The 20,480-nt window shown below is 34.4% G+C and overlaps 1 pseudogene; it reads left to right on the forward strand.

Annotated features, from left to right (window-relative positions):
- Positions 1 to 12,691: 12,691 nt before the first annotated feature.
- On the forward strand, positions 12,692 to 20,214 carry LOC123529509 (uncharacterized; annotated as a pseudogene).
- Positions 20,215 to 20,480: the final 266 nt, after the last annotated feature.

Below are 20,480 nucleotides of genomic sequence, written 5' to 3' on the forward strand. Positions count from 1 at the left end.
CATACAAGAATGCAGAAAGTTATCAAAACGAAAGTTTTACATCATCCATTAAAAATAGCATAACAAAATCATCATATCTGCACTTTTTGCACGGCCTGCAATGATCCCGCTGCAGGAACAATGCCCAGTTTTCACACTGGCCATAGCTTTCGCAGAAGCGGTGGTTCCAACACCGCAGCGGCGGTGGAGGATTCATCGCAGAAGCAGTGGAGAAATATGGCCGACTGACTATATTTATGCTGTCATCGGTACGTTTTCTAATGACCTTTTAACGTTTGACTGAAAACAACCAGTGAGACAGGAGCCCGCATGTGTACTCGTCCGACCAGAAACACTTGTTCAATGTAATTCTTTGTCATTACTGTAAACACTTCTGTACAGTTTGACGAGGGACTGCCGTTTCTGTAGAATTCACATTAAAAATGGTAAAATCTTGTACAAAACGACCCATGCGCACGTTTGCAGCAAATCGTAAGTACGCTCTGTCAAGCAAAAACTATTTCTTTGTAACTGGTGAATTTTCATTACAGGCATATGAAAAAATCGACCAAAATGATTCCAAGGCAGTGTGCGGTGGGTACAATTGCAACGCATTACGGTGGATCTTGTTTCTTTAATGTTCGTTATTGACTTTTAACTCAAGTAAACAGCATTTTCCTGGGATTTTAATTGGGGTAGGTCCATGAAATCACTTTGACATCAGATAGCAACAGAAACTTAATGTTTAGTAATAATATACTGTTGATTTGCACTTCCGTTCTGTTGGATGCACACACGAAAAGCTTTATTTCAAACCATAATTATTTTACTAAATCAACTGCCAAATAATAAAGCCATGTTCTTCCGTACTAAATACAACTCAATTATGATTATTGATATTAAAACGTGAAGGTTATCTTCATTTTCCTTTTCCCTTATTATATACAAAATATTAACTGACAATATCGATTGTTTGATTAAATGCTTACTTTGCGACTTTTACATCATAGAACAGACCAACTTATCTAATATACAAACTGACAGCCATCTACTGTTCCTCTTTTTTTTTGGCCACATAATATCGAAGTCGGGTCCGCATTGGAGTGGGGGCGGGGGAGTATTCTCCAACACACTGCACATGCTGCAACCATTTGTCATTTTTATAGGTTTTTTTTAATCATGTTTTAGCTATTTAAGTATGTTCCCAGCTGTAATTTCTCTTCAGTTGTTATAATAAGAATAACTGAAATGAGCTGATTCCTTGTCGTCCTCTTGGCACTAGAACAAGGAGTTAAAGGTCTCTTAATATGTTTGATTGGCGCTGTGACAGTTTTCAGAGGAGAATGAAGTTTTTGTCTTTCATTTATTGTAACATTTCTTTCTGCTTGTCTGTTGTTAGTTGTTTGTACTCTGTTTCTCCGTTTATAAGTCGCCGGTAGAAACCGGCGACTATATTTGATACGCTTTAGGATTCTGCAGCTGGTAGGAGAAGTTATTAAAATGTGATAATGAAAAAATGATATTGTAAATAAAAGAAAAATAAGACAGTTAATGAAAGGCTTACATAAAGGAATAAGGAGCTGAAAATTGCATAATATTTTTATTATTTCAAAAGATTGCTTTTTAAGGAAAATAACAAAAATGTATTAAGAACTTATCCCTATACTCCGTACCAATAGCCCTATCACGTGATCTGAAACAGGTTAACATTCTCACTACACTGCAGAGAGAATGCCTTTACAACGGGTTTACAACCATGTCAAATTAATAGCCACAGTTCAGCTATTTCTTATCACTTGCTAATAAATAAACAATTAGACCCTCAACCTACACAGAATCCTAATATAATCCCAGTCTTTACAACATCCTACAAATAATTTCAGAAATGGCCTCTATTAGTTCTTTGAATTGGAGTAAAAATTAAATGGAATACTAAAATATTGCTTATTACATAAAAGAAAGAGGAAATCAAACAGGGTGTTTGAAATAGGATACAATTTTTTTATTGAAAGTTATGTACACGATGCGTTTGTTTGTAAAACAGACAATGAATTCCTTCGAAAAGCAAAATGTTGTCGATGTCAGAGGAAAAATGAATTACCACATACAATGTCTAAAAGAACCAAACGTTCTTGACGGACACTGCAGTTGTATCGCTGGGTAAATAAAAAATGTGTACTTTCATTTAAACAATTGAAACTTAAATAAAGTTGTGTGTGTTATTTATTCAGGATAAAACTAGTTAATCTTTGCAATTTGTACATGTGGTATGTATATATAAAGACACTGGCTGGGAAATTCTCTGTTTACCACGGATCACGTGATAAATTTTGTCGATATGGAACATACGTATATCATTAAATTTCGTAATCTTTTAACCTTATTGTAAATCCAGTTTTCCGGCGATTTGATGCTCTGCATCAAAATTTTACTTGTCTTTCAATGTTAAACTTAGCCTTAGAATCATCAAGATAAACATTACTGAAGATAAGGCCATGAATGTGGTGTATGGCGTTAACAGGGTTTTCTTTTGATTTGACCTGGTGACCTAGTTTTTGACCCCATATGACAAAGTTTCGAACTTGACCTAGAGATTATTAGGTTTCGAATGATGTACATGATATTAACACAATATATTGAATAATAAAACTTACGCCCTCATTTATAATTTTTGTTTACGTTCCACTTTCACCTTCGGGCTCAAAATAACGTAGCGCGATCATGTGATTGGGCATACATATGCAAGTTTGTATCAAATCCAAGCATAAATGAAACCTTATATGGCTGAGAGGGCCAGAATAGAAAATTTGCCCCTTTCAGGAGTAGTATGATGGAATCTAACTGGTTTCCAAATAGGAACCGAAATCTTATTGTGACTTAATTTGTGTGTAAGTGTGGTAAAATCCGAAAGTTAAATGTCACTGCTATCATGTTCATAAGGTTAACATTTTGGCTCCTTCAGGGATTAAAATTTGTTGAAAAATGAGGTCTCTATCGTGTTCAAAGAAATTGTGGACGGATGACGGATGAAGGGCAATCAAATAATTTCATCTTGTCACTAAGAAAAAATCTTAACTTTTTCCTTGACACTTTGAGATTCTGTGGTAAACGTCTAAAAATAAAAGAATATTGTTGAAGAAGAGGTAAATTAGCCTACTTGTAAAAAGTCTTAACTCCAGTAACACAGATGCTCAATGGCATTTTGTTAAGGTATGCTACGTATTAGTAATTGTATTGTGTTTTAGTCAAGTTGGTTTATCATACGATGCAGAAGTCGCATGTGGTCAAATCAGAAAATTAATATTGTCACTTGATATTATGTATTTACGGATGTACAAATCAATGTCGTATTTATTCTAAACTTTCAGTTTCTGTTGCTATCATATATCAAAGTGATTTCATGGCCCTACCAAATCACAATTCTGTGAAAATGCTGTTTACTCCAATTTAAAGTCAAAAGCGAACATTAAAAAAACAAGATCCACCGTAATGCGTTGCAACTGTACCCATCGTGCACTGCGTTGGAGTGATTTTTGGTCGATCATTTTGTATGCTTGCAATGAAAAATCACCGATTACGGAGAAAACGTTTTTGCTTGACAGTGTCAGACTTACATTTTGATGCAAACGTGCTCAGGGGTCGTTTTGTACAAGATTTTACCATTTCTGATAGAAATTCTACAAAAACGGCAGTCCCTCGTCAAACTGTACAGAAGTGTTTACATTAACGACAAAGAATTGCACTGAACAAGTGTTTTTGGCTGGAAGAATACATGTGTGGGCTCCTGTCTCACTGGTTGTTTTCAGTCTTACGTGAAACACTCGTTAGAAAAAGTACCGATGAGAGCGTAAATATAGTCAGTCGGCCATATTTCTCCACCGCTTCTGCGACGAATCCTTCGCCGCCGCGGCGTTGGAACCACCGCTTCTGCGAAAGCTATGGCCAGTGTGAAAAAGGCTCCGTTGATGATGTTAACAATTATAGAGGCTTGTTGGTTGTTTTTCTAAGATATTTAGAACCATTTTAAATAAACGTATTGATTTATTTTATGAAAATAATGCTACTTTTTCGGATGCACAATTCGGATTTAGAAAAAACTGTTCAACTGTTGATGTCTTATATATTTTGATGTCTGTTGTACAACATTTTTTAAATGAAAACAAACGTTTGTATGTTGTTTACGTTGATATACTAAAATGCTTTGATAGTATATATCGCAGTGCTCTAGGGTATACAAGGTAAATTACTAGAATTGTTAAAATATGTTACTGACAGTGGGCCTCGGTGTTTTTTCAGCAACTTGTGTTTTGTTACATTTGATATATCTATAAAATTCACAGTTTCTGTTTTCGCTCTAAACAAAACAGATACATTTGATACAAATAGCTAACCTAATTTGTCTCCTGTTTTCTCTGTTTCCATGAAAATGCAATAGAGAAGTACTAGGTCTAGCAGATATAGTTTATATATTCAGTGAAGCATTTATATTTTGTAAATGGTTTATTCAAATACTCTTCGTGGATATTACTTTTTGTATTTCTTTGTCCATTTTAGGATTTCTGTGTACAGAAAACTCATTTTGATATGTCTCATTAAGAAATGCTCAAGTCACTGGATTTTGATGGAAATGATACCTCGACTTGATTTTTTATACTGACTTACGGAAGAGACAGTGAGTTTTGTTTCTTGTGTGGTGGTAGAGTCAGCGGTAACACTTAAACATAGTCACACATTTCCCTCCAAGCATTTCTCATATAAGCATTTAATTTTGTACTTTTGCTTGTGAATCACATAACGTTTTGCTAACAATGTCATGTCTAATCTGGCTTTAAAAACGTACTTTTTTTATTGTGGAACTTAACAACTTCAGAGCCCACTACCTGTTCTCCGATTTACCAGTCTAGTATGGTAAACCTGTCAACCTGAGTTGCTCAGATTTATTTGTCTGAAATGAGTTTTAAATGCATAGTTTTGCCTTATTGAATTTTCCACATTTATCTAAGACCCCACCTCTACTTTTACTCAAATTACACAGACGAGTAGTGCGTTGCGTACATTTTAACCTGATTTGCTTTAAAGGGTTTTCTTTTTTTCAGAGATGGCGTAAATTCCCATTTATCTTGTATCAATTCAAAATTTCCCGGAGAAGACCATGAATCCCCATCTCTATTTGTACTCCAGTTATGCAGGCGGGTAATGTGTACATTTCAACCTGATTCTCTCAAATTCTTTATCGGAGATGTCTTAAAATGCACCATTTTGTCTTTTATAATTTCAAAGTTTCTTGGGGAGGCCCCTTGAAATTCCATCTTTACCTGTATTCCAATTATGCAGGCGACTAGTGCAAACTTTTTAACCTTATTTGCTCAGATTTTTGTTTTCAAAGGTTACTTAAAATGCACAGCTGTGTCTTGTATAATTTCAAAATGTCTTGGGGAGGACCCAACCCTCTTCGTGTACTCCAATTTTGCAGGCGAGAAGTGTGTACATTTTACTCTGATGTGCTCAGATTTTTTGTCTGAAATTGATTGAAACTAACAGCGATATTGTATTGTATAAATTCAAAACTTTTCAAGGAGGACCGCCCCCTATCTCAACTTGGCTCCAATATTGCAGACAAGTTCTGTGTATATTTTAAAACTGTTTTGTTCAGATTTTTTTTTATCTGAAATAACTTAAAATACACCATTTTGTCTTGCAGAATTTCAAAACATTTCTCAGGATGGGCCTCTGTAACGCTACCTTGACATATGCCACAACTCTATGTGCTTTTTATACTAGAAGAAAAAATGTTCAAATTAATTGTTGACTTGTAACATCGTAGTTTTTACCGAAGCCCATAAATGCAACACTCCATAGCGTTATCACACCCGTGATCGTATAGTTAATAACAACAAGTTCAGTTACAAGGTTTACTACAACTTTTATTCTTACTTCGTGTTTACTCAGATAAAAACAAAACAGAAAAAAATGATTACAAATCTAAGAACACAAATTTTTATAGCACATATATCTTGGGGGCTCACAATTAGATCTCGTCCAAAGGACTTACAGTAAAACATCTTTGATTGGCATTCAAGTTATAATGTCTATCTACTTTGGTGGCATGACAGATATTACACATCACGCACTAGTCCGTAGAATATTGATTAGATAGACATCATATATATCACGTCTGAATTAACATATTACTTAAGTTATGAATTATGAATTTAAACGCACGTGAAAAAGCTTGGTATAAGACACATGTTAATAAGGAACGTGATTTAGCACTCATATAACAGCTGTTGTTTACAACTTTGCAAATAGAATTCGTGATCCAGCAAATTGGTTACATGTATAACTTTAAGACAAAATTGAAATGCAATATATATGTGATACATGTACATTGAATGGACATTAAAAGTAAATAAAATCAATTACAAAACAATAATTCATAAACATATATAATACAAATATGTAACTATGTTACAACTCTTTCCCGAAATAATTCTGCCTCGGTGTTTTTTTCAGGGCTGGTTACGGAACTGATGTAAGAGAATGTTACATATTGTGTCAAATCATGTACAACCTTTTCTGAATATTTAGTTATGCTGTCGGTTTAAGACAGGGGGAAGTGATGTCCCCGATTCTCTTTTCATTGTTTGTAGAAGATCTGGAATTGTTTTTACAAGATAACATACATTCTGGTTTAAATATTGACGATATAATCTTAATTTTATTGCTTTTGCAGATGATATTGCAATTTTAGGTAAATCGCCAAAAGAAGTACAAACACATTTAGACAACCATTACTTATATTGTAATTCTTGGGGGCTTAACGTAAATACTTTAAAAACAAAAATGATGGTCTTTCTCAAAATGGGTAGAATTCGCCAAGATGTGAAATGGACATATAATGGACAAAATATAGAAATCGTTGATAATTTCAACTATCTTGGCACTGTAATAAATTATACTGGTAGTTTTACATTAAGGTAGTTCTGCACGTTTGATAAACCGGAAGTGATAGCGTAACGTCATTTATCTGGAAAACGTAGAATAAAGCCTGGATTCGGCGTACGGAAATGAAAATCATTTCATCAATTAATTGAAATCTGTGAGAACATTTATTACAATGGCAATTTTGCTACATTTCTTAAGTCAAACTATGATATTAAAACATATGACACGTTGAAATAATCAAAATAATGTCTTAAAATTAGCGTGAAATGTCCGGTTCACTTTAATTATGGTCAAATATCTCAAAAATAAGCACACGGACCTATACATTTTATTTCACCAAATTATAGGCCATGTGTTTATTTACAATTGTGAGAAGTTTCATTAAAATCTACATTGTAGAAAAATTTCTATTTGCGAAAATGTTATGAAAGTAATGATTTTCCCATATACTCCCATTATGAAATATTGCGTTATGTCCAAATCTTTCAAATCAGTCTAGCAAAAAATCAAGTACTCGACCCTATCTTTTTTATTTGCTGAATTATCTAGGTATACCCTGAAGTTATGAAAAATCTGAGTTTAATCAAATTCTACATTGTAGAAAAAATTTCGATCCAAACGTGCAGAACTACCTTAAACCATGCAGGAACATTTAGTTGGAAAAGCTCTTAAGGCTATGAATACTTTACTATACAAATGTAAGGAATATGATCTAAAAGCAAAATTGCTTTGCCAATTGTATGATACCTTTGTTGGCTCCATTATAAGTGATGCCTCTGAAATATGGGGGTTTAATAAAGCAAAAGAGATCGAACGCATCCATTTAAAATTTTGCAAACGGTTATTAAATGTTAAAATAAATAAATGTAATGCTACTGTATACGGTGAGTTAGGTAGATAGTAGATACCCTTTAAATATAATCTGATATGTTCGTATTATAAAATATTGGTTGAATTTTGAATGTTATTGACAGTAATAATATTATAAAAACTGTGTATAATCAAGCTTTAAATGATTGCAATAAATGTTATAAAACTGGGTTACAAATGTTAAAAAATGGATGTTCATATGTATTTGACAATCCAAATACAGTTTGTGCAAATGCTTTTATTAGTGAATTTACATGTAGAATTATTGTCACATTTAAACAAGAATGGTACGGTAAAATGAATAGTTGTTCTGTTTTAGATATGTATAGAGTGTTTAAAACTTCTATTGAATATGAAGCTTACTTAGGTGTAATGCCAAAGAGTTTACGATTATATTTTGTAAAATTAAGGGTTTCTGACCACCCTTTGAGGATTCAAACCGGACGATATTTACGAAACAGTATTCGTCGAGACGAACGTTACAGTTTATGTTGTAAGCAAAGGGACATAGAAGACGAATTTCATTTTATTTGTATATTCCGTCAAGTAAGGCAAAAGTATATTAAAAGTGTCTACTACTTCAATCCATCTGTTGTTAAGTATCATGCCTTATTGATCTCAACGTGTAAACCTGAAATTGTTAATGTCTGTAAACATGTAAAGTAGGACTTCGATCATTAATAGCATTACCAATGAAAATTAATTAGAGAGTTTGAGATTTCAACCATCGCCTTCCCCTTCAACGTCTCTCATATATATTTGGGGTAACACGTCACCGATATGCGTGTATTTTATTTATATTAGACGTTGCTACTAAAGTTTTCCATGTAATATCAAGTAAGCCTAAGACTTCTCTTTATTACTATGTGAAATAAAAAGCTTTGTTTCAGGATTTCTGCTATTAAGTTATTCGATTATCCATATGTATAATTAGACTAAATTTGATGCGAAACACTATCAATAAGTATTAGAATAATAAAGTTTTATATGGCTAATAATTTTAACTAAATACATTGAATTGAACCTGGAAGTATGAAGTGATCAACTGATTTTGAGAAGCATTGAGATTTTGTTCAAACTTCAACTTCTACGGCATAATTGTGTCACCAGGTGGTATCGATTATACTAGATGGGCCTTTTTGTCGTATGAAGTGAAGTTTTGAACGTCCGAAGATGTGATATCACGAAAGTCAAAACTTCAGTCTTTCTTCATCTACTCTGTCCACATACTCGGCATTAAAGACTGAAATTTGGATGGATGCACATGGCAGGACAGTCATTTTACTTGAAAAATAAATAATTACGCGCGATTATCGTTTAGTGGAACATTTTATTTTTTCACTTTCAGATAAAAACAATCCGTTTCTGTCTGACACTTTATACGACAGTTGCGTTTAAATTATAAACATAAAATGGTACTAGTAAGACGGAAAATTCTTCTGAAGTATCAGACAATTTCAGATCTATGATATCATGATGCGAGAAGTTTCCTGTTGGCCGTATGGGATAACTCCATTCTTTACATGCACGGACCCAGAGCCTGGCAGAGGGGCATTGTGGGTCAATCCCCCTTTGATTCTTACATTTTACAAAGAAAATCGGTCTTGAAACTCGGTGTGACCCCCTCCCCCCTCCCTCCCTTGAAATGGGTGCCCCCCCCCCCCCCCCCCACCTTTCCCCTCTTTAAAGTTGGTGTCCCCCTAACCGAAATTCCTGGATCTGCACATGCTTTACTTATAAAATAGTATATTCAAACAAATACATAATTTTATTATATATGTCTACATGTTATTTTGTGCGACAATTTCCGTCTCCACCTAACATTTCTTGACTGTTTCACTAGACACATGGTGACTTGGCTCGATCATGTATATTGTGCTGTTTGAGAGTTTGGCATTATACAGAGTCATGCAGAGTGTCATGATGCCAATACGTATGATATTACGAGAGTATCTTACATTTGTTTCAATTCGCATGTTAAATGTATTCATAACTTGTGTATATTGGCTCATGTTATCAACATATCTTTTAAAAGGTTAAATTTTCATCAGGTAAATTGTTTATGAGTGTCTACAAGTTAAACGCGTCTTTTAAGGAATTCGATGTACAAAGTACCAATTCAAAGTGAACAAGGAGCTGCGTTCAATAAACGTTTGATGCCCCCGCTGACATCCTTGTCGATAGATTTTGCACTTTATGGTTACATCTGTATTAGTATCAATTCATTCTTGTAAGCAGTATTGATGCTAGACGAAACGGTCCCATTAGGTTAACCAAGAGATGGCCCATACAAAGCAACCTAAGTCCAAAACGAGGTCAAGGTCAAGGTCAAACTGAGGTCAGGTGATGTCTGAAGATGAGGAATGGTCACAGGTTACATATGCATTAGTATCAAGTCATTCTAGTAAGGGGTATTGATGCTAGACGAAATGGTCCCATTTGATTAACCTCGTACGGACGGACGAACGAACGAACGAACGAACGGACGGACGGACAGGACAGGACAATCACTATATTCCTCCCGCATCAGTAGATGCCGGGGGCATAAAAAACTCTAAGAAAAACTATGAAATACCAGTCCACAGCATGACGGATGAATCTGCCCTTTATATTTTATGATCAAGCCTTTTGTCTTTGCTTTATCGCATATATTTAACTTAATTTCAAAGTATTTCGACAAATGCATTTGTAATAGTTGGTGTTTCATTTTTTTGTTTGAAAAATATTAACTGCATCATCTTTCAAGAACACCATCAACAATAAAATACGTTGATATGATTATCATTGTTATAATGCACGAAAAAAAAAAAACGATCATAATTACGGTTAAATTGAAAGGGCGGATTAAATGAAGTAAGGTTTATTCTAAAGTTTGAAATCTCAAGGAATTTTAATCGAACTTCAACTTCATACGTTAACTTCGCAAGAGACGTTGAAGGGGAAGGCGAATGTTGAAATCTCAAACTCCCTAATATTTATATCCTTACTGCCTTCGAAATAAATCTTTAACCACTACTTATAAAAATTGCATTTTTTGCTCCGTTTTGTGTTTCGAAATTTCTTGTTCTCTTAATTTGAATTGTAATTATTTTCTTACAACAGATACATTGTACAATACATATTGACACGTGACAGCATTGTATATAAAAAACAAGGAGCTGCGTTCAATAAACGCTTGATGCCCCCGGTGGCATCCTTGTCGATACAAAGCAACCTAAGTCCAAAACGAGGTCAAGGTCAAACTGAGGTCAGTTAATGTTTGAAGATGAGGAATGGTCACAGGTTACATCTGTATTAGTATTAATTCATTCTTGTAAGCGGTATTGATGCTAGATGAAACGGTCCCATTTGGTTTACCAAGAGATGGCCCATATAAAGCAACCTAAGTCCAAAATGAGGTCAAGGTCAAGGTCAAACTGAGGTCAGGTGATGTCTGAAGATGAGGAATGGTCACAGGTTACCTCTGCATTAGTATCAAGTCATTCTAGTAAGGGGTATTGATGCTAGACGAAACGGTCCCATTTGGTTAACCTCGTACGGACGGACGGACGGACGAACGAACGGACGGACGGACGGACAGGACAATCACTATATGCCTCCCGCATCAGTAGATGCCGGGGGCATAAAAATGTATGTATTTTGACGATGTACATATGTATAAGTCATTATAAATGTTCTGTTCTTTAATCAAAAGTAAATTAATATATATACAGCAGGAAGTCGAATGTTGACATTTAGATATTTCTATTCAGAATGTATAAATTTGCGCCAGAAATAGACAGTGAGAACACTTACATGTCCGTAAAAATATTGCACCAGTAAGAATAGGGGAGTTAAAATACATAAAACGTAAATCAGATTAGCTACCTGCGAGTTATAGTAATATTTGATTTTGCAGTACACCTTTTTATAATTATCAAAATAAGCGTGCACTTACTAAGTTGTCTTAACGTCAATTTTGTGTAATGCAACTAGTGTTAAAAATGTAAGTTTCGTGGCGTGTGACGGGCGTAAATAGTAAAAAAGCGTGCATTCTATTGAAATTTGAGCACGAGAGTCGGTAAAAGTGCTTTATTTTGCGGGGTCACAAGCTATGCGCTTTATTTGAAGAACCCAAACCCCGTTATTAAAAAAGTAATAAGCCATAAAAAATACCCTGCCTGAATCGAATGACCTAGTTATTACACTTAAGGTAGTTCTGCACGTTTGATATACCGGAAGTAATGGCGTAACGTCATTTATCCGGAAAACGTAGAATAAAGCCTGGATTCGGCGTACGGAAATGAAAATCATTTTATGAATAAATCGAAACCTGTGAGTACATTTATTGCAATGGCACTGTTGCTATATTTCTAATGTCAAAATATGATATTAAAACATATGACACGTTAAAAATTTCAAAATAATGTCTTAAGATTAGCGTGAAATGTCCGGTTCGCTTTAATTATGGTCAAATATCTCAAAAATAAGCAAATGAACCTATACATTTTATCTAACCAAATTATAGGCCATATGTTTATTTACAACTGTGAGAAGTTTCATCACAATCTACATTGTAGAAACATTTCTATTCGCGAAAATGTTATGAAAGTTATGATTTTCCCATAGACTTCTATATTATAAAATATTGCGTGAGGTCCAAATTTTTCAAACCAGTCCAGCAAAAAATCAAGCAGACGACCCTATCTTTTTTATTTGCTGAATTTTCTAGGTATATTCTGAAGTTTTGAAAAATCAGAGATTTATCAAATTCTACATTGTAGAAAAAAAATTTGATCCAAACGTGCAGAACTACCTTAATGATATATTGGCTACCCATAAGTCCCGTGAGTATGCATTTCAGCCTTGAGTATGCATTTTATCTAAGATTATAATTTAATTACATGTAAATGTCATGCAGTATTATCACAACAGATAACTAACATACAACTGATAATCCTTATCATCCTTATGACGTACTTTATGTATATCATATACGTGATCTAAACATCTACATGTGTGTTCGAGTGTATGACTATATTTAAAAAGGAAACTTTATTATTCAGCTATCAGAATGTTGGCACCTAAGTCAGTGTTCATCACAGGAACTAACCGCGGACTTGGTCTAGAACTGGTAAAGCAATTCTTAACACTCGAAACGCCGCCAAAATACATCTTCGCAGCCTGCAGAAATCCTGTGGATGCTGTGGTAAGTCACGTTTTTTAAATGTCTGGTGCAAACCTGAAACACGGAGATTTCCGTTTCTTCCGTATTATAAAAAGCCGAGGTGATGATATTGTATGTTAGATATATATTGCTTGGCATAATGACCGAGGTGGTCACACTGTTGTATAAATAAGAATTTGGTTTGCCAGACCTGAATTTTCAAACTAGAACGTTCCTTCATTATTATATTTGCTTTAAAGTGGAATGATGACGTCAAACATCGAACTAACTCTTAAGGATTCGCAGGTGTAGTATCCAACAAAAAATGTTCTAATCCTTCTCCCTTTCCTAGTGCCCTTTCTCAATAGCAGCGTGTTTTCTTATACCGTACTGCGTTTCAATATATATATACTGGCATGACAGTGGCCGTGGATGAAAGATATCCGCGAAGAAATATAGAATGTACGAAATGTTTTGACATACACACTATGTATCTAGTATGTTTTAATAGCCTACTCAAAAACGTATTTTTTCCACGGACGTATAACCTCTTTTCGTGCATTGATAACGTTAAAGCACTGTTTTTCTATACATTATTTTTATCTGTTACAAACAACTATTTGTATTAAAATGAACTGCAGTTCTTGTGTCGCCATTAACACTGTTCTATTCAAATTTGTTAATCACTTGCAGTTTCTGCACACTGAGAAAAATAACCTTTGATACAATAAGGTACTGATACTATTTCCATTGATTTAAGCCATGTAGCTTAATCTTTTATAGCTTATATATAAATCAAAAATAATTAGCGCCAAAGAGCCGCCTTAAGACCGCAGTTCAATTCAAGCCAAGGTGATTCTTATACAACTACGCAACACAAAAATAAAACAGCCTTATATATCACGTGACCATAATACTGATTGATTGGTTATAGTCATATGCTTTTCTGATATTACTAAATGCGGTAAATCTTCTTACGATTTATGACAGACATTTTAATAAATGTCGTAAATTTCTCATTCCAGGATCTGGACAATCTTGCAAAGCAGAATCCGTCACTCAGTGTCCTTCCTCTTGGTAAGTGTGTAAACGGGAAACTTTCCCTTTATATTCTCAATTATTTGGTTCTGTTTATATGTATTCATGTATGCAAACTTGTCTTCTTCGTGTCATGCTCTCTTGCGATTACGTCTCCACTTATGTGGTTTATATTTCATTTAAAAGTCCCTGCTTACTTTTGGTTAGAAGAACAAAACCCATCCTTCTATCAAAATTTCCCTCTGATAAAAATTCAAAGAGGACGAATCTATTCTTAGCAAGTATGATAAAACCTCTTCCATTAATAACAGCAATTCTACAGCACCAATGGAATTTTGTCCTACTTAAAACGGGAGTCAAAGTTTGCTCATTCTATCATTTTAATGTTGTTGTTTTTTTTTGTCATACATGTAAAACGCAACGGGATTGGTGTTGTCCAGGAGGGTCTTCATTTACACTATCGGCTAGAATGAAAGTGCTATATGTGCTTTTCGTACAGGAAAACTTGAAGAAATGGCAATGTCTTTAGAGTATATATGTAGGCCTACTACTATGCACTGGCTTTATTCTTCATTGAAATACGTGATTGCAATATATCACCCTTTCACATGAAAACATCTAGCCTATGTGTAACAAACACATACGAGTCGTGATGGTAAAAGAACAATTTGGTAATACCGGTATTTGAAAACTAGGTTTGCAGATTCATGCTTTTTTTGTAATTTAGAAAGTCGCTACCTTTGTACGCATTCTGGGATAACTTTTAAATGAAATATAAACCCCATAACTAAAATAAAAGCCAGCGGATTCCGACCATACACAACGATTTTGAAACGTCAGTGCTTTAATAAACATCACACCTATAAATATTTGCCAAAGTTTATTAAATGATTTCAGATGTCACCGATGTACACTCGATAGAAACAGCAAGATCATTTGTAGCCTCAATCGTAGGCGATGACGGTCTTACATTGCTTGTAAACAATTCCGGTAGAAACGGCCGTTATACATTTGATGACGTTACGCAGGATCACATGCAGTAAATACAGTGGGACCTTTGATGGTTGTCAAGGTGAGACATGTTTTAATTTGTATTTGCTTTATGTCTTACAGAAATGAAACCGCATTTGTTCTTATTTTAATAAAAGAGTAGATCCTCTATAGTGAAATTGTTCTTTCAGAATATTTTACCAAAAATGTAGAAACTTTAAATTTTCTTCTCATATTCCAGTTTTACGAAAACAAAAATGTAACTAGAAACTTAATGACAAATAATCTGGTCGGAATGCAAGTTACATATAGATTAATAGAGTTAGATCTATGTGCAGATATTCTGTTTTGAATTGTACGAACTGTTCACCAACTGAGCCAGCAGGCGAAGCCATAATTAGAGGTTCTTCCGAGACGGTTGTTTAAGTCGGCTATAACAAATTTTATTCTTATATCTGTGTTGAACTTTTCTAAAACAATTATCGTTTTCAAATACTGTTTTATAAAAAAAGTACACACAATACATTGTTGTGGTAGATTAATATTTGATCGATTTAGGCTTTCCATACTTTACTGAAGAAGGCTGCAGACAATCAGAGTGATACGGAAATATCGTGCAACAAGGCTGCAATTATCAATGTATCCTCTTTAGCAGGATCAATTTCTGCAAATATCAACATCGGAATGTATCCATACAGAGCATCAAAGGTAAGAAAAGTAGAGACAATAATTTACATAAATTACACAATACTATCTGTAAAGAAAGAGGAGTGGGGGCGTTCCAGCCTATTTCATTTTGTTGCCATGTTTTGATGACATAACGGTTGACAGATATGCAATGTTATTCTGTCTGTGTACATTTGTATTTCCTTATGTTTAATCTCAGTGCAGTTTCTATTTTTGTTGCTGTCCCAGTTTTCCGAGAGACTGTAATGTTTAGGCTTATCACTTAGGAACCGCAGTATCATTAAATACTGTTCACTGTTACTTGTACCTTAGTATCGTATGACATCACATAGATCAGTGCTGAAAGTAGGTACAAAGACGAAGCCTTTTAAATTATACATATTTTTCGGGAGAGTTCGGATTCTTTGATTATATCAAGGCAACCTATATGAAAAATCTGTTCTATTTTGTCTTTTGAACTGACTTAAGAAACATCAGCTACCGCGATACCATTGAACCAAAGTCTTAACTTGTGGTGTTTTTCAATCTTTTCAGTTTAAAAGGGAAAACCTTTTTTCTTTCTTTTTTGTCATCTTGGCAGTGTAGGAATATTAAGGATCTTCTATGAAATGAGATTTAAAAAATATGTCGACGTTTGTTTAAAAAATGGCAGCCATTTTTGTTTCCGTAGCTACATTTCAATTATATTTAACGAATTCCCGTTTTTTGTTGTTGTTTTTTTTTTCAAATAAAACAAAAGAAATTATCACACTTAACATATGAAATTCAAGCCTTTTGTAGTATATCAGCTATTATTTGCCACACAAAAATCATTCTTCATTGTACTAAAGCAGTCATAAATATCAAAAAGAAGCCATCTTCCTAAGTTTCTGTGGTCGACTTTGATCTTTTAAGCGTTATGAATTGTCAGACCGTAACAGTTTCATCCCTTCAAAGGTCCATTACTAAGCACAATATGTGAAACAAATACAAGTGTGAATTATTAAGTAATCATTAGAAAATAATATACAAATACAGTTAACGTTACAGTAAATAGGTATAAATCTGGCGCTATAAAAGAAAGAAAGTTATACTCCACCACTTTGTATATAATGGGAACCATGGTACCCAACGAGGAAATATACAAGCCCGACATTAAACGCGCAGTTAGATAATGGGTACTATGCATAAACAGGTACTTTATCTTCTATCGTGCACCAGTCATATTTATTCAATGTTTCTTATCACATAGACAGTGTATTTTATCTTTTCGTCAACGTTATAAAAAAAGACCTTGGATAGGTATTTTTTATATCGAAAGTAGCCCTAAGTTATTTAGAATCTACATATCAGTAGGCTAGATGCACTTTTTCATTTGATAAAGTTCTATTTATTTAAGAAATGATAGAATCTATATCTCATTTAAGTTTGTCGCTGAATAAATCATTGTTTGGAGTTCAGATGCGAAGGAATTTATATAGATTCAATCATGAGGGCGCAGCCCGAGTGATATAATAATAGATCTACGCATCTGAACGACAAACAATGATTTTATTCAGGGCAAATCACTAAATGAGGTATATTATTTCGATTCTAACACGTTAACAAGGGTTTTAGAGTAGATCTACACCCTTGACGGCATGAAATATTTGTCCGTTAACGGTTTTCAATACTTGGTTTCTTTTGCAGCGCGCCGCTATGCCGTTTGACGCTATGACGTAATAATTGTGACGTCTGAACAGAGATTTGTTGTAAAATAATTCTCTGTTTTCAGCCTTCTTTGTTTAATAGGAAAATGAATCGAATCGTGTTAGAATCACACTTTACTCTATTGGAACTTTCGGTTAGTTGATTTTTTATTTTTCAAACATTTTTATTTTTTTCCTTTTTTATATTAAAATGATCATAATCATTCGGAAAGTTTCTGCCTTTCTAAAATTTGCGTAAGAAAATATAACAACGTGGTATTGTAGCGCAACCCCGTCAAGTTTCCATACAAAGCTAAAAGACAAAACATCAATATGTTTGAAGAGATAGCATTTTAAGCCGATTGGATTTTGTGACAGTGTGGCGATCGAATACAAAATAGAACTTGGCACAAACTGTTGATTTTACAGAGAATACGACAGTTATAATATAATGTGCTTTATTTACGGTGGTATGCGCATGTTTTTGACATTAATAAAGATGTAAAAGTTGATAATATCTACAAAGTCATAATAATTTGTGTTCCTTTTTATTAAGGTTGTTCGGCACGTTTGGTAAACGGGCGTAACGGCGTAACGTCTATCCGGAAAACGTACAATAAAGCCTGATCTCGGCATACGGAAAATGAATTAACAGATATATCCGTGATACAACAGCGTAACTATCTATCTAAAGATAAAATATGATGCTAAAGTGTCTGGCACGTTAAATCATTCTCAATATTCTCTTAAAATCAGCTTGAAATGTGCAGATTCATTTAATCTTGAGCAAATATCTCAAAAATCATATGCATTTATTCCTCCATATTAGCCTATAGGTCATATGTTTATTTACCGGCGCCTGTGAGAAGTTTCATTAAAATTTATAGTGTAGAAAAAAATCCATTCGCGGAAATGTTAACAAAATTGTGATTTTCCCATCATGAAAACTTTGTGAAGTCCAATTTTTTTTTTAATCAGTCCAGCAAAATATCAAGCACAAGACCATATATTTTATTTGCGGAATTTAATAAGTATATTATGAAGTTTTGAAAAATCAGGGTTGAATCAAATTCTAAATTGTAGAGAGAAAAAATTGATCCGAACGTGCACAATCACTTTACTGTGACGTCTTTTTCAACAATTTTTCAGTCATATTAAACGACAGTGTCTACTGGTAGCAGCGAGCACAATGTCCAACATTATAATGCTGTCTCACTGTAATATCACGACGTAGACGTGATTTAATGCTGAGCGCCAAGCGAGAAGCTGCTAGTACCATTTTTGAGTCGGCTTAACACTGAAAGCGTTTGACGAGTCCTTGCTATCGCCCGATTTCTCATTCACATTAAATGGCCTCACAACACAGCGAATTGATGTAGTTCCATTAGATTGTCTTTAATTTCAAAGAGTTCATTGATCGGATGAAGTTCAGTTATGTCAATCCCATTTGCTATGACCAATATACGATGTAATCTGTCAAATTCATGAAGTGTAACTGTGCAATACTCGAATAAAGCCACGTATCTCCTTCCGCGGTAACTCATTAAGCATAAACAGGCATAACGATTCTGCGGGATTTGGTAATACATTTGCGCATATGATTATGGTGACTAATTTTATGCCCTTTTGTCACAAAATAGCAAATATGATGTTCACAAATTCAAATAAAAACTGCATATTAACTTATCAGCCAAATTATCCATTTTTTACTCTGTCTGTTTCAAAAAATAATCTTTAAAATCAATGCGCAAATAACAAATGTATTGCGCTGTGCATTTCACAGGCTTACCAAGCTTGCGTAACATCCAGCGAAAGACAAAATATAGTTCCAGATCATACTGCTAGTATTTAATTGAGTCGAGTAGCTCTGAAAGCATTGGAATGTCTCTTATCAAAGAGTTTACCACATCGATGAAATTAAATTATGACAGCTTTATTTTAAATGACCCGAATAGGATATGTGCAGTACGTTAATTCTTCCGAGAGACATTCTGGGCCCTTGTCAGCAAACACATGTAACCTGTTTATAACAACGCTTCTACGACTTTGCGTTTGAAAATACGGACTTCTCTTCAATTTTAGAGAAATATATTGGGTTTAAATACGTGTATAATGTCAATCAAAGTTTTACTTAGGCATTTTTGATTGTATGTCCATTTCATCTATTGTAACAAAATCTCTGTTCTTTGGGAAAATAAAACTAAAAACAAACTGAAACTGGTAGACTATACTACCAGTACATCAATCATTAGCCGACTCTCAGGCCTTTAGACCTTTGATTACGTATTTGGAATGACCGTGGCGACCAGGGAGCGAACCCATGACCTCCGCACTCGAAGCAGACGCCCCCGCACTATCGAGTAGAACTGCGCATGTGTATGTACTGTTACAAGGGATGACATTTGTTCAACATGTTCTTTGTATTACAGGCTGCTTTAAACATGGTAACAAAATGCTTAAGTATGGACTTAAAAGCCGATGGGATTTTTGTGCAGCCATTCATCCAGGATGGATAAAGACTGATATGGGGACAGATAAGGCACCACTTACCATCGAACAAGGCGGCAAAATCGTAATCAATGCATAAGAACAACTTAAGGGAGAGGAGATGACAGGAGTGCTTTATTCAGCTCCCAAACTTGAAGTTATTTCATTCTGAAGGGGATTCGGACAATTTCGCCTCCGGAAATAATCCCCTCTGATCAATTTGACTATTTTGACGGGAAAACTGAAATCAATAATAAAAAAAGTACCTAAGATACTGTTGAGAGCGTACATGTGTATTAAGACTTTCGTTATAATGGTTTAGATATTATTTTAACCAGTCAAATGTTAATTATTGCACAGTTAAATAACCCATATACTCACTGAAATACATTTATTTAAAAGTCAGAGTTGATGTACATGCTTTTGTTTAAGGTTACTTCTCAGTTTTCTGTCTGCTGTGCTGCAGTACCGGTTCAAGTGGGGAAAAAACATGCCCCAAGGTAGTCAGTAAGACTAAGGACCAGAAGTGTCCCACCATCATAACATTTAGAAGAAAATAAATCATAATAATACATTACCACATACAATCACATTCATCTCTAAATCGATATACATTGTAGTTGTGCTAATGAACCTTAATTTTTATTTCTAAACTTTAGACGTAATATTTC

This window comes from Mercenaria mercenaria, chromosome 13, assembly GCF_021730395.1.
Source record: "Mercenaria mercenaria strain notata chromosome 13, MADL_Memer_1, whole genome shotgun sequence".
NCBI classification, from domain to species: domain Eukaryota; kingdom Metazoa; phylum Mollusca; class Bivalvia; order Venerida; family Veneridae; genus Mercenaria; species Mercenaria mercenaria.